General features: G+C 49.5%; 1 protein-coding gene across 2 annotated transcripts in view; it reads left to right on the forward strand.

Moving 5' to 3' along the window:
• Sel1l3 (SEL1L family member 3) overlaps nucleotides 1-12,976 on the forward strand; it is a 108,463-nt gene that overhangs the window by 45,093 nt on the left and 50,394 nt on the right. The window lies entirely within an intron of this gene.

A 12,976-nucleotide genomic window follows, 5' to 3' on the forward strand; every position in this document is an offset into this window, starting at 1 on the left:
TCTAAAGCCAGGGCTGCAAACGGACAGGCCGCCGCCAGAATTGGCCTCCAAATGGAGTTAGCTTGCAAAATACCTTTTTGTGTATTTGAAAAGGATTTCATTATCGGTATCTAAAAACTTTCAGGAAAAAAATGCAAATTTCTAGCTTTACTTGAAAGAATTAAAAATGTAGCTGCCCTGGGCCTCTGTTCCTACAGTCGGTGATCCTGTAGGGAAGGTCCAGGCCTGCTCTGTCTACCCATAGCCGCTCTGCTCTGATTTTCACCTCCTGCCATCTGCCATCATGGACCTAGCCTGCTGGGCCTTAGGCATTTGAACTTCGAGTCTCCCAACTTGAAGTACATTTCGGTGTCATCTCAGATTTACAGGTGGCTCCCGGATGCTGGTGGTTTCTTCTTAGGCCCACTGTCATTTGAATTTGCTTAGTTAAGGACACCCTGTAGGGCCCTGGGGATCTTGAAACCATGCCTGTTAGAAGGAGGAGATGCTCTCGTGGGAAGCACAGCAGGTAGGTACACACATGTCCTGGTGATAAAAAAAAGGCTCATCGTGTTATAGCAGCAGCCCTTTGAGTCGAGGAGATGAGAACATGGCCTCCGTAAATGGCAGTGTCCCGTGGTACAGGCTTTCTTTATATAGTGACCCTGCCCATGCTAGGAGAACTCAAGACGCAGAGAATATTTGATCTTCTATTCTTTAGTATTGACTGAGGGACTGCTTGGTCACTTAGCCTGATTGAAGAGATGACAGAAGATCCCTCCTCTTGAGTGATGGGCTTCAAAACAAAGACAAATTGTATGTCGTTTTAGTAAAAAGCCATGGAAGAGAAGGGCCGAATGAGGTGTGGCTGCTTCTGGTCCCAGATGTCCCTCAGGGCTTCATGGGGCAGGTCACATTGTGACTGCTTCTGGAGCATTTTCCAGATAAGAGAGGTGGGAACAAATGCTCCCTGCTGGAGGCAGGGAGGAGAGGGCCACACAGTTTGCTAAGCGGCACCACTCATGCAAAACTCAGGCCACCAACTGGAATCCACGTGGCCTTTCCTTCTAGGTGCCTGTGACTAGTTGGAGGGCTTCGGGCTGTAGGTAGCGTGTGATCAGAGGGTATTTCTGATGTTGTTCTGCAGCAAGGAGGTAAGCTAGAGGGGTGTGGAGCAGGGATAATGGTGGTGGTACTGGTTGTTGTTGTTGGTGGTGGTGATGGGAGCATCCTATAGCAATCCTTCTGTCCTGGTTCAGTGAGCAGACATTCATATAAAACAGGGAGGGGTGGGAATGGGGATGTAGATAAGTGGTAGAGCCCTTGCCTAGGATGTGAAAGGCTTTGATCCTAACACACACACACACACACACACACACACACACACACGCGCGCGCGCACGCACCTATGCATACACATGGACACACACAGGACACACATACACACATGCATACACACGCGCACACACACACACACACAATCACTCTGAACTTATTAGTCCTTTGGGTGAAGCATTTTTTACCTTCAATACCATACTCATTTGTGCTGGAAGTGTCTTCGTTTTGGGGTCCTCTTGTGCGTTGTAGGATACTCTGCTACACGTTGCCCTTCACCCAACTAATATCTGCCGCCCCTCACCTCTAGACATTGCCCAATCCCAGTGTCCCCGAGAAGCCCAGTGACCCCACTGCTATGATGAGAAGAGCTACCCCATGTTTTCCCTAAGCCCCTGTGAGGTGGTGGAGTGGCCTCACACCTAATGAATCCCCAAGGACAGGGCGTGCAGGCTGAATGTTGGAGAGTTCAAACCAAACTTCCAGCCGCGTCTACCAAAACCCGGTGCCTGTGACTTCTGATTGTAGCTAAATATAGATTCACTCTGGGGAGGAGGGACCCGTCATTTTCACAAGACGCTCTTTTTAAAGAAAATACTCTCAATACAAATGTTTTCCTGTTATTTTTACAGCTCACAGTTTTGTTTATCTGAATTTAGCACTATTTTATTCTCCGTGGAGGCCTGGAAATAGAGCCAAATGAAAAACTCAAATCACGAGCTTGTAGGACAGCTAGATCTTGCAAGTCCCACCGACTGAGGCCAGGCTGCTGTGGCCCCCAGGAGAGAAAGGGGAGCCGCCCCCAAGCCCGACGTTCTGCTCTAGGACCTTCTATGGTAGACAGATTTCAGGCCAAATGAGATCATGAGGATGTGATTCCCCCAGGCTCTCCTGAAACCCTGGCCTTGGCCCCCTCTGGGTACACAGCCACTGCTTACCTCCTCTGTCTTTCCCTGGGGACCTCAGAGCAGAGCAGGACAATGCAGGAGTGAAGAGAAGGTACATGTTTGGAGGCAGTGCCCTTTTCTGCCGGAGGCACCTGCACTCCTAGTTGGGTTGGACAGGCCCAGAAGTGTCCTGCAGAGGCAGGGTCCACACACCATCGAATCCGTCTCTGCCTGGCATGGTGCCCTTGCTTGGGGCTATAACAGCATCATCTGGCTAACCCAAGCGAGAGCAATTGGTGTCATATCTCGCATCCAGCTTCCTAACAAGGTTGAGAGAAATGCAGAAAGCTTGATTCCGAAAATTGAAGGTAGAAAATCCGTTTCCATGTTTAATAGACCTTTGCCGTGGTCTCTTGTCAAAGCTATGCCTGTGTGTCTGGTGTCTTAAATGCCCTTTCTGACAAGGTTGCCCTTCCGTCGGTGTCTGGCTGGCACCAGCATGCTCCTCGTTTGTAGGAAGCGCGTGTGCATTCTCCCTTGCACTATCACCTCGGCCCGTCTCGTCTTATGGATCAGTAGACTGGTATAGGCCTCCCTTGGCTACGCTTTGCATGCGACTTCTCCCACAAGAGTTCATATTGTGGGAGGGAAGGAAAGTTTCAAGAGAGGGCATTAGGGGCTGGAGGGGTGGCTTAGTCGATTAAGGAGCGGCTGTCCAAGCATAAGGACCTGAGTTCGGATCCCTAGCGCCCAGATGAGGTGGCAAATGCCTACAATCCAAGTACTGGGGATGCAGAGACTGGAGAACTCATGGAGATGGCTGGCTGCTTAGTCTTGCTGAATTGGTGAGGCCCAGGGGTCTGGAAAGTGTCACAGTCTCAAAAGGCGGGTCAAGTGAAGAACCTTTGGCTCCCATACATGTGCATATAAGTGCGCATGCACACTCAAACACATGCATTTGTACGCAACACTCACATGAAGTACTAGTAGGAGGTCTCTTGGACACTCCAGGCACTGCCTGCCTCAGGAGGGACTGTGGTTGTTCTCCTGGGACCTCTGAACTTTAAAGAGGCTGAATTATTAGGAGGAGAAGTCCAGACACAGAATCTTGCCCTAGATTCCTGTTTGCACAAGTCTCTCCCCCCCTCCACCATGAGATAGTCCCCAGGACCAAGCTGATACCAGCAACATCCCCTTGAACTTCCAGACCTGTGCCTTACACCAAACCTCTTTTCCTTAAAAAACAAAAAAGAAAAGAAAAGGTATCATGCCCTGAGCATTTAACTTATAATTATGCAAAGCGGAAGGATGTGTGCATCACCTTGCGTTTCCCACATCTGAGATAGACTGTGAAAATGGACTTGAGTGGCAGGCGTTTGACGCTTAGAACTCTTGCTGTAGGGCTGGAATGGTGCAAAAGTCAAGGCTTTCCTTGAATGTATTCTTAACTCTTTCTCAACTGTTCACCTCCTTGTTCACTAAGCAGGTATCGTCTGAGTGGCCCCCATAAACCACAATAGAACAAAGGATAAGGAAAGACTGGCTTTTTAAAATGCATGTGCTTGAGGCATGTCTGTGGATGTTCGTGATACATTGTACATGTGGAAGTCAGAAAACAATCTTGTGCAGCTTTTCCTTCTGGGGGCTCAAACTCGGGTCACTAGACCTGCCAGGCAAGCACCTTAGCCCCTGAGCCGTCTTGTCTGCCCAGGTTATGTTTAGACAAGATGTGATTTTCTTACTCGGGGGATTGATCCCAGGACTCTGTGTATGTTAGGCTAGCATACCACCACTGCATTTCAGCAAGGCCACATTCTAAACGAGAGTTAGCTGGGCCAAAAGAAAAGGTAAACAACAGCTTTGTGAAATTAGTCTTCCTGGCTTGTTTTATTTTGTCATTGTGTGTGTGTGTGTGTTGTCTGTACATATGTATATCATGTGCATATCAGAAGATGGCATTGGACCCCCTGGAACTGAAATTGCACCATGTGGGTGCTGGGAATCAAACCCCGGTCCACTGCCAGAGTAGTCAGTGCTCTTAACTGCTGAGTCATCTCTCCAGCCCTCTATTTTATTTTTATTTTTTTAACAGAGATGAGACAAGATGATGGCACTTCTGGCTCCTTATGAGGAATCCCCTTTCCTTGGAAGCATCTCCTCACGTACATGGCCAATATTATGCTTCCGGGCCTCTGCATACACACATTTCAATTCAGACTTGAGAGTGATTCCCCCCACCCCACCCCCACACACAGGGTTATTCAGATGGGGCATCTGCTCGCCATCGAAGCCAGCACTTGAAAGGAGAGATGGGAGCTTTGCGGGGCTGGGGAAGTTTCCACTCCATTGGCAAACGAGATGAGCATAGGGCAGCCTGTACTCCCCGCCCAGGGAGGTCAGCTGTTGCTTCCACCCTAACTCTGCCTGCGAGAGCTGGGCTAATACGCTTAACATAAAAACTGCCATTTTGACCTGGTTTTTCACTGTCCAGTTCAATATTGCTAGGAATACTTGTGTACTGCGCATCAGAACACCACCACTCTGTATCTTTAAAAAAAAAACTGAAACTTATACATTTGTTTTTAAAACTTCCCATCCACCCGCCCCGAGACCCTGAAAACCCCTTTCTACACCCCGTTCCCGTGACTATCGCTACTTCAGATGGTCCCTACAAGTGGAACCTTCTAGCTTCTGTCACTCTGTGGTTGGCTTATTGCAGCGAACATAATGTCTCCACCCATGGTGTAGCACGTGTCCACAACTCTCCCTCCTCTTCCTAAAGATGAACAGTCCTCCGTCCTGTGTCCTGGCCACATTCGATTTATCCACCATCCGTGACGGACCCTTGAGTCCCTTCCATCTCTCGCCCATTGTGACAAATGCTGCTTTGAACGTGCTCTTCAGCCATGTTTGCTCCCGATGTTTTGGATGTGTATCTAACACTGGGACTCCTGGGTCATGTGGCAATCCCCTTTTTTTTTTTTTTTTTCTGAGGAACCTCTACAATTTCCACAGTAGATGCCATTTCCTGTTCCTACTAACAGTGCACAAAGAATTAAATTTCTCAAGCCCTAACCAACACCTATTTTCCACTTATTTTTGTAGTAACCAGCATTATACGTAGGCAGGATGTTATATTCTGTGCAGCTTGGTACACACTGTGGACAGTCCAGTCTCATCAGAATCCAGAATGGGATGCTGTTATAACATGACACCGTGTCTGGGAAGGGACTTCATGGACAGAAAATGACCATGTGGGCATAAGGGAGTCGTCTGAGTGGCATCTGCCTTGACTCAGGGCTGTTGGGTCTTTGTGTGCCCTTTTGGTCTCAGGAGCTGGCTTGTGCAAGGTGGCTCGGAGCATCCAAGTCATCAGGGTGTGCTCCGGGTTCTCCACAGTGGCAGCAAAGCTTCTGGGAGCTTGATAGCTGCTTGGTGACCAATGCTTCCTTCATGGGAGCCTGCCCAGCACGCCCATGCCCATGCTATCCAACGCGCGTTGTTCCTTTCTCTCCTTCCTTCCTAATAAGCAGCCTTCATCTCAGGTCGCAACTCGTCCACCTCCTCCCTGCAGCCCACAGCCCCTCCTCTCATGCATGCTCACACAATTGCTGCCTTTCTGTGTTACAATGCTTGCCGGGCTACTTTGAGTCCTCATACACAGAGGCGGTCCCTCAACTTTTTTTGTTTTTGTGTGTGTGTGTGTGTCCGTGTGTGTATGTGTGTGTATCTGTGTGTGTATGTGTCCATGTGTGTGTATGTGTGTGTCCATGTGTGAGTGTGTATGTCCATGTGTGTGTGTCCGTGTGTGTGTGTGTTTATATGCTTGTTCATTGAGAGTCTGTGCATGTGTATGTATGGGGTGTGCATGCACATGTGTGTGAATATGTGTGAATGTGTGTGTTTATATGCTTGTTCACTGAGAATCTGTGCATGTGTATGTATTGGGTGTGCATGCACATGTGTGTATGTCCGTGTGTGTGTATGTCCATGTGTGTGTCTGTGTGTGTGTGTGTATGTCCGTGTGTGTGTGTGTGTATGTGTGTGTGTTTATATGCTTGTTCACTGAGAGTCTGGGTGTGTATGTATGTGGTGTGCATGCACAAGTGTGTGAACGTGTGTGAGTGTGTGTTTATGTTCATGTGTGTGAGTGTGTGTGTATGTGTGTGAGTGTGTGTGTATGCATATGTGTGTGTCCGTGTGTGTGTGTGTATGTGTGTGTGTTTATATGCTTGTTCACTGAGCGTCTGTGCGTATGTATGGGGCGTGCGTGCACATGTGTGTGAGTGAGGCCAGGGATCACTCTAGTGCCCTATGTGCCCTGTTCCATGAAACAGTCTCCCTCTGGCGTGGAGGCACACCAAGTAGGCTAGCTGACTGGCCAGTGCGTCCCGGGAACGTGCCGCCCCTCCCCGCCTCCCCAGCTCTGGGCCTGGAGGTGCCTGCCACCATAATATGGGATCTGGGATCAAACCCAGGCGCTCGTGGTCACACAACAAGCACAGCTGAGCTGTCTTCACAGTTGCTGCTGTTTGTTTGTTTTAGAAACAGGGCGTTGGCGTGTAGTCCAGGTCACCCCCAAACTCACTGACAGCCTCCTGCCTCCACCTCCCATGTGCTGCGGATTCCGAGTACCCAACACTACAAGCAGCTTTCCCTGCTGTCTTGAAGACCTTCTCCTCGGAAAGTCTTGAGAAGCCACGAGCCTCCCGTGCCCGGGGACCCCAGTGTTCTTGGGGTCTGCACTGACAAGGCCACGGCTGCATCCAGACTTGACAGAGCCCGTAACGCTTCCCTTCTTCCCTCTGCATCTCCCTCATTTCTCCTTCACCGTGAACCTGTCCCTTCATCTTGCCTCTGTCAACGCCGCTCTGGTCCCCGGAACCGTTGACCCTCTCCAGAGTTCACGACAGGAGATGGGAATCCCCTGACTTCTGTGCACGCCACGGAATTCCGGAAATGCGGTTCTCGTCCTTGCTGCCTGGAGATGTCCAGGTGACCAGATGCACAACAGTCCCTGGCGTACACTGCAAAGCCAGTCTGGGACTCACAGATCCAGTACCTCCTGGCACTGTGCTAGGCCCTGGGGCGACCACACAGAGAGCAGGGAACCGGCCCACACACAGCTCTAGGCCACACGTGTGTGTGTGGGGGGGCGTGCTGTGGGGGAAGCTTGCTAAACGTTGACAGCTGATTTGCTAACACGCTGTGTAACTCAGCTGTTCCCTCTGGTGTCTTCGCTCTCCGTGTATCACGGCTTGTTCCTCACCTCAGAGTCTGCAAGCCTTTGAATTAAAGATGGCAGCACTCCTGGGGTACCCAGCTGCAGTGCGAATAGAGGCTCCCGAGACCCTTCCTGGCCTCCCCCACCCCCAGCCCCCACGCACCCCCCCCCACGTTCCAGAAATGAGCTCGGCATCCTGATTGCCTGCCTTGCTTGGTCTGTGAAATCCCCCGCTCTGTCACTAAAGTTCCCACTGTGCGGGGTTTCGGGGTGACATCCAATACCAGATCCTCCGATCAGGACTTCAGCAGGGCGTCTGGATCATCGGTCAACCTTAAAGCCGTCTGCTGAGCCTTGACTTCTCCAGGAAAATGGCAGCTGCTGGGGCATGGAAATGGCCCTGTTAGCGTTTGGGCTTTTTTTCTGGTGCTGCAAGGGTAGAATGTAGCCTACCGCGGTTTTCGTCATTTAAGAGTTGTTCTGGCCCCTTCACGCTTTTATTCCCTGCCACACCATCCTTGTCAAAACTGAGGAGTTTGAAATGGAAAGCCCGTTCAAGGGTGCAGTGGTACCAGGACCAGCAGGGTGCTGGGCACAATGGTACTGGGGGCTGGGGACAGGGGTCCATGGTTGGGGCCAGGTGCCATAAAGGCGGGGGGGGGGTGAGTGAGGCTGGTGTGCCGGCTCTGTACCCCTGGGCACATCTGCGGGGGGGGGGGTGAGTGAGGCTGGTGTGCCGGCTCTGTACCCCTGGGCACATCTGGGGGGGGGGTGAGTGAGGCTGGTGTGCCGGCTCTGTACCCCTGGGCACATCTGCCAGGCCGTAACTGTTGCCTGCCTTCTCGCCCTCCTTTCTGTAGGGTTCCACTAAGCCCACACTGCTGGTACCAGTGCCTAGAGGAAGTCTGGGAGCTGCCAGTAAATGGTGCTGGGGCAAGGCCAGGTCCAAGCCTGGGCTCCTCTCCCAGGGCTGACAGCGGCTGCCTGGTTTCCACAGGGCCTCTTGCCCCAGGCTTTAGAGCACAATGTAGAGAAGCCATGTCTCTGCACAGTCTGCCCAGGGAAGCCGGCTACTCTAGAATGCTGCTTTGGTTTTAATTTGGCCGACAGCTCCGCTGTTTGCTTGAAGAAATGCAGAGCGTGCGTGTGTGTGTGTGTGTGTGTGTGTGTGTGTGTGTGTGTGTGTGTGTGTGTGTGTGATGGGCACGCAGTTATGTGAGCGGGTAACACCAGGGCACCTGTCCCCTTTAAGAGCTATGCTTGACTGTGAGAGACCCATTGCCAGTGTCATCAGGGTTTGAAAGCGGGTATTGTTAGGTTTTCAAATACATTCATACAGAGGTGATGAGGAAGAAAACAGAGGAGCTGGCTATAGGTTCAGCACCAGGAAAATAACAGACCTGAAAGGAGAAGGGAGGACAGGATGGAATAGGGAAGGGAGGAGGGAGAGGGAGGGAGGAAGGGAGAGAGAGAGGGAGAGAGGGGGGGAGGGAGAGAGGGAGGAACTCTGAGTTTCTGAAGCTTAGGTAATTATTTAGAACACTGGATGGATGGAGCTCTGAGGCAGATGTCTAATAGATGTGAGCCCCTTGGATCAATCTTTGGCACTACCCCAAAGTAAAAATAACAAGGGAAAAAAAATCGCATCTGTAGGGAACATGTTTTTTTTTCTTATTATTTGCACCTAAACAGTACAGAGCAACACCTATTTCCAGAGCATTTCCACTCCATAGAAGGAAGGAGAAGAGGGATGGCTTGGGTAGAATCAGGGTTCCCTGTGCCAAAAGACACACATGCTGTACTTAGGCGATACTGCGGTGGCTTTTGGAGCTCCTTGAAGCCCATGGGGACCTCAGATCAGACTGCAGATGGGACAGTCACTGAGTGTGTTTTAAGTCCGTAAACCTGATGAAGAGGGCTCCTTATGACAGCTTGCCATCTTTTACTTCTCCCCACTTTCAAACTTCCACTTTGGGTGCACTGTGCCGCTCGCTCGAAAGCCTGACTCCAAAACCGTCTTTTCCTATTGATGTCTCCGGCCCTCTCGCAGGGAGCGAGGGTGCCTCTCCCTTCCTGAATTCTCAATCAGAGGTGGCTGCAGCTCACGGGCCTTATGTGGGTGGCTACCTCCTCCGATCCTGCACTTGCCTCTTCTAAAGATCAACACACACCTCTGATAGGAATGGAGGGCAAAACCAGCCATGCTGTCTGTGCTAGCCGGGATATGGGGCTGGGATATGGGGCTGGAAACCGATGATGGCTGTGGCGTGTGTTCGTTAGCATCTGGCACAGACAGAAAGAAAGGAAATGGAGAGAGAAATAGTGGGTTTCTCCCATCCTGTTGCTTGCTTGCTTGTTTGTTTCTTCATTATAGCATTAATCTCCTCAACAAGACATGATTTTAGTTACAGATTGGCTAGGAAAAAAGAAATGATTGCATATGCTAAACCAGATGGGTGAAATTAACAGTTTCATTAAAACTGACTTTAATATCGACAAAGACGCCATGGCTTTGGATTTAGACAATAGTTACAATCCGGACTTTACCAAATGTGTGAAGTGAGTAATTTTACCTTAGAATTATTACTTTTATTAAATTCAGTAGTGCAGAAAATTGTTTAGATTCTTGGACACAGAAAATATCAGTCGGTGATATTTTTGTGGGAGGGAGTTAAGAATTTTAATATAAAAGAAGAAATGAGCAAACCCTTTCCATGGGCAGAGGTTTTTTGGGGGGCTCAGGATAGACCAGAGGATTCTGAGCAATCCTCATGTTGATTTCTGGGGTTCTGTGCCAGGAGTCAGTGGGGCAGGTGTTTCATTTAGAGTTTCATTTCTTTTGGAGGCCTTCCCTCCTCTCAGACCACAAAGCTATCGTCCCTGTGTACTCAAGCAAAACCCATCATGTTAGTTAGGGATTTGGCAGGAGGTGAGGCCAGGGTGAGTCGTTAATGATAAAACGGATGCCACTTTGCCAGGAATGTGCACACAGGGGAATCTGAAATGAGCACACGTTTAAAACTAAATCTCCGAGTACGTAGAGTTGGATCTATGTTTCCTCTGTCTCTGTGTGGTTATGCTCACTGAATCCATGAAGAAGGTTCTTATCAAGGAAACGGTCTGGTAGCTCGGAGTGGGCCCCTCAGCTGAGCAGAGGGAAAACCCTACAAAAGAGATTCCCAGAGTCCTGGTGGAGAATGATGTTACCATGCAGGCATAGCCCAGCAGGAAAACAGAGAGGAGTGTCTGAGGCTGCCCATCGCTGTGTTGCTGGTCATCGCTAAATCACAAAGAAGCAACCCCAAGAGTCTAAAACTAGAGAGCTTGGTGCAGCCATAAAACGCAGATTGGTTGGCGCTCTGTTCCTGTGGACTCTGCGTCTATACACAACCAAACATGGATCCGAGATGTTTAGAGAAGCAGGCTGAGGGTTGAGCTGTAGTCTCCAATGCTTGGTGAGTGTGAAGGTCCTCAGGTCAATCCCCTGCACTGAACACACACACACACACACCTACACCTGTGATCAACATGTATGGACATTTTTTCTTATTATTAGCCCTTACAATTCACTGGAACAACCATTTCCATAGCATTTCCAATGTACTGCACACAAGGGATCCAGAGAGGATTTAGAGTCCAGGGCACAGCTGACCCACTGATTCACGGGGTAAAACAGGATGTCTGTTGTCATCTACAAAATTCAAGCTCTAGAACCACACCATAGAGTTGGAAAAAGAAATCACAGACAATTGTCTCATAATGTTTCGAGTAAGTTTAGATTTTGTGTTAGGCTGAGTTCATGGCTGTTCTTGGCCACAGGTGGCCACAAGCTGCAGATGGGTATATGCAGCTGATGTGCAGGTGGGTATATGCAGGAAGATGTGGGCTGGCCACATGCAAAGACTCCGATGTGGGGGACTGGGGAGAATCCTGGAAGTGGCACCCCAATTACTCCCATTTATCCCTTTGTCTGTCTGTCTGTCTGTCTGTCTATGTATTTGGAGGATGTGGACATGTGTAAGCAAGTGTGTGTGTGAAGGCCTGAGGTCAACCCTGGTGTGTTTTCTTGATCACTGTCCACCTTTATTTCTTGAGACAGGCCTCTCATCGAGCCTAAAGCTTACAGATTAGGTTTTTCTCGATGGCCAATGAGCTTCAGGGATCTACCCGTCTCCCTGGCCCTAAGGCTGGATTGCAGACATATGCCACAGCGTGGAGCTTTTTATGTGTGTTTGGGGGACCTGAGTTCAGGTCCCCCACACGTGCACAGCACGCACTTTACCCGCAGAGCTGCTGTGCTCCTCTTCCCCTGCAGTACTGGAACATTTAACAGGGTGAACGCCTCACGTCCACAGAGAGCTATTACTAAACCACGGTTAGTTTAAAAGAGAAAGCTGGGCTGGTGAGATGTGGGCAAAGGAGCTTAGCACTGAGCCTGAAGACCTGAGGAATCCAGATTGTGGAAGGAAGGAACGGACCCCTGCGAGGTGTCCTCTGACGTCCACATGTACACACAAAGATAAATACGTCAAATTTGATAGAAATTTGAACAAAAAAATGAAGTCAGAATCTATAGTGGCATAAGATGCCACTTGGGGAAAAGAAATGTGTGTGTGTGTATATATATATATATATAAATAAATGCATATATGAATTATTGTGCATGCAAAGGAAAAGTCTCTGAGCATAGGCACCAAGCTTTTTTTTTTTTTTTTTTTTAAACAGCTTTTATCCTCAACTAAAGGCAGAGCGGGGGAGTGGAGGGTTCTGTTTTATTTAAAACCATCTGCATTGTTTGATTTGTCTTACAAAAACAAATAGTTATGTTTCTTACATAACAAATAGTTATGTCTTTTGAGAGTAAAGCAAGCAAGCAAGCAAATAAACAAACAGACTACGGAACAGCACACTGCTGTTTCTGCGGTAGGACGGCTTCCTCAGCCACTGTGGCTCAGGATGTTTGGGATCTGGAGAGCCTAAGCAGAGGCAGCTGGAGCTGGGAGGCTGTCCACCTTTCAGGAGTCTTTGGATGCAAACTGTGTGTGTCTTTTGGGGGTCCCACAGGGACCACCAGCAGCTTGTGAACAAATGTATCAGTTTTCATAATGCCATCTCTGATCTTGGTGGGTGTGCGTGTGTCTGTGCGTGCATACGTGTGTCTGTCTGCACACACTCTTATGTACCTTATGTGAAGATGCAAACATGGGGTGTGTGTGGAGGCCAGTGGGGCCCAGATTCCTTGTTGAGATGCTCTCTATAGTTGTTTAGTGTTTTACTTTTTGGGGGGCCCGCCGCCCAGCTCCCAAATAAATACACAGAGACCTATTCGGGTTTTTGTGAGTGCCTGGCCTTAGCTTGGGCCTGTTTCTAGTCAGATTTTCTTACTTAAATCGTCCCATCTACCTTTTGCTCCTAGATTTTTATCTTTCCCTTGTCTGTGTGTCTTTCCTTTCCTCCTTACTCCATGTGTGGCGGTGTGGCTCAGGGACTACCCCAGCCATCCCTCCTTCTCCGCCTCTCTCTTTTTATCCTCTCTGCTGGGCAGCCCCGCC

The sequence above is a fragment of the Phodopus roborovskii genome, unplaced genomic scaffold (assembly GCF_943737965.1).
Source record: "Phodopus roborovskii unplaced genomic scaffold, PHOROB, whole genome shotgun sequence".
In the NCBI taxonomy this organism is placed as follows: Eukaryota; Metazoa; Chordata; class Mammalia; order Rodentia; family Cricetidae; genus Phodopus; species Phodopus roborovskii.